Consider the following 2,772-nt stretch of genomic DNA (forward strand, 5'->3'; position numbering starts at 1 on the left):
AGCTGATTCACAACAGAATATAAATACAATTTCATTTTAAGTTTAGTTCCTGCTATTCTGGTAAATCTCTATTCTATTTGAATATATTTGGACTGCCATGGTAACACATTGTTTCTGTTAATCTATCCATATCAATCAACCTCTTGCTCCACCCAGCGGTAATTTAACAGAACAACACAATAACACGTATGTTTAAGCATTATATTAGCAGAGCTCTTTGGGGTGATGTCTCCCCCCAATCTGCACAAGTAATTCACATTAGGATTAGGTCTAAAATATCTTAATGTGAATACGTTGTGATGATCATTCAACTCTTACAAAGATAATTACATTTATTAGGTCAATAAAAATAATAATAATAAAAAATAAATAAATAATAAAGATATACTCCACAAACTGTTTGCGATTGATTTAAAGATTTATAACATTAGTAATACAGCACTGATTACAAAATCAATATTTTTTCCCATCTTACAGTAAAGCAGTAAAACATGTTAGAGTTGCGCAACGAAGGGACCATGTTCTTGAACTTTAATAAATACATCCAACAAAGTGCAGTGTTTCTGTTCTGATCACCAATCATCACCCATCTCTAGCCTGCAACTGGACGTGAACCCTTCTGCCATCAGAAACTGTTGTGATCCACTCTGGCTTGTCCTAAGACCCCTCCTGCATTCCATATTCCAGAAGTTTCTAGACCAGCTGCAAAGCATTCCAGGTGCTCGGGAGCTGATATCACTGGGTGGAATTGCAGAGTGTCTGACCCCACTGTGACGGCACCTTAAAGGAGGGACACAAAATATACAAACAAATTATGAAATGTATGAGAATACAGCTCATCCAGTAAAACATTGATGAATTGATATGTGCCCAATATATTGCCCCATTGTACAGATTGTACAGCTCCATGTGAATGTCTTTCCTGGGTATTAAACATATGATCTTGGAGCTACTTGGACCAGCTACTGCAGGAATACTACATAGCGTTTCCATTTATATGCATTGATATTGTTGTTTTCTATGAGCTCCTTATATCCATGTCCATCTACTGATACATCATTAACAAGGTTCACTAAGCCACTCACTGTGTGCACCCATCTCCTTCATTCTGTCCCAGACTCTGTAGCTCAGCTTGTCCAGATACTTGGACACGTCCAGCAGCATCCAGAACCCTGGATGAGGATGCAGGAAGGCCTCCTGAGTTCTGGAGAGAGAGAGAGAAAGAGAGAGAGAGAAAGAGAGAGAGAGAGAGAAATGGAGAGAGGGAAAGAAAAAAAAAGAGAGAGGGGGAGGTCAGGTGTTTTGAGCTATACAATGAGCTGGTATTTGGATACATATTGTTTGTAAATAATTTAAAAAAAAATGACACTTTACCTTTCTTTTGATTCTGAAAATGTCTGCAGGACAATAGGAAAATAAAAGAAATAAAGGTTATTCTCTTTTGTGTGCAACACTGGTTGCCAATAGAGTACCTATGGTATTGGATTTTTTTTAAATTGATACAGTATTTCTCCCATCCCCAGACATGCCTACCTGTAGGAAGGACACCTCATCCGTCTCCATCAACTTCTCAATGGGCTTCATCCTTTCAGAGAGGGAGGAGATCACCCTCTCTATGGCCTCCATCTTCTCCTCCAGGTTGGCAGTCTTATCCCTCTCCTCCTCCCTCAGGGCTGCTATCCGCGCCTCCTCCTCTCTCTTCAGGAACTGGTGGAGCTTCTCAAACTCCTCCTTTATCTGCGTCTCCGTCTGTGCTGCCTGGGCCTGGAACAGGCTGCACTGCTACTGTCTAATATGATTGGCCTGTCACAGACCGCACAATAAAGACCCTCCAGCATTGAAGTCTGGGAAATGAGTGTGACAGAAACAACAGCGTTCTACTGCTTGATATGATTGGCCTGTCACAGACCGCACAAAAAAGATCCTCCAGCATTGGAGTCTGGGCAATGAGTTTGACACAATGTGAAAAAATACCCTGTTGCTGCATAATATGATTATTTTGCTACAACTGCCAAGACATCAATTCTAGTCGTGTGTTCTCAGTACGGGAATAAGTTCAAAGATACTGAGGCCTGCATCTTCATACTTTCAAAAATTCTGCCTCGGTCTCCTATCATGTGTTCGAGATTCGTAGTGGGCCTATACCCCACTGATGACAATCGATGTATTTGTTGTTATAGGCTAGACACTAAAAATGACCGCAGTGTAGATTACACTATTGCTCATAAATGCGGAAGTAATTGTTTTTTTAATATTGTGCGTCTCCACGTTTTACGATTAGCCAATGTCATCCCAACACGAGAACGTGCACAGATCTGAGCTGAAAGCTTAGTTTGACAAATATAGCCTATCACATAACTGCTATCGTAGTATCACTTAACGTATACCCCTGACTGAGTCAAGGCTTTGTGAAACCTCGATATGTCTACATAGCTTAGATATGTCTAACGTGCTTCGTAGCATACCCCACAGGCTAGGTGCAGAGAATAAATCCCCATGGTAATTTATGTGCCATCTCTTTTGTGAAACCAAGTCAAGGCTAAATTCATCCAGGATAACCAAAAAATCCCAGTTTAATCGCTTATCTAGGTTTTGTGAAATACCCCTTAGTAGTTTAAAAGAGATCCTGCACACTGTCCATTCCGCATGCAATTAGATAGATAGATAGATAGATAGATACTTTATTAATCCCCAAGGGGAAATTCAAGGTCTCAGTATACAGACATCACACACAACATGCACTTACAGCAGAAAGAGTAAATATAATATATA

General features: G+C 40.2%; 1 long non-coding RNA gene across 1 annotated transcript; it reads right to left on the minus strand.

Moving 5' to 3' along the window:
• Nucleotides 1–1,100: 1,100 nt before the first annotated feature.
• On the minus strand, nt 1,101–1,691 carry LOC143129837 (uncharacterized). The gene is made up of 3 exons (XR_012987995.1): nt 1,534–1,691; nt 1,375–1,397; nt 1,101–1,204 (listed from the first exon to the last, which is right to left on the minus strand). It is a non-coding gene; the product is annotated as an uncharacterized LOC143129837 (long non-coding RNA).
• Between the last annotated feature and the right edge of the window lie 1,081 nt (nt 1,692–2,772).

Source organism: Alosa pseudoharengus, unplaced genomic scaffold (genome assembly GCF_046254945.1).
Source record: "Alosa pseudoharengus isolate Yale_2024_CS ecotype anadromous, Long Island Sound unplaced genomic scaffold, YU_APseudo_1.1 YU_APseudo_1.1_scf_1, whole genome shotgun sequence".
NCBI lineage: Eukaryota > Metazoa > Chordata > Actinopteri > Clupeiformes > Clupeidae > Alosa > Alosa pseudoharengus.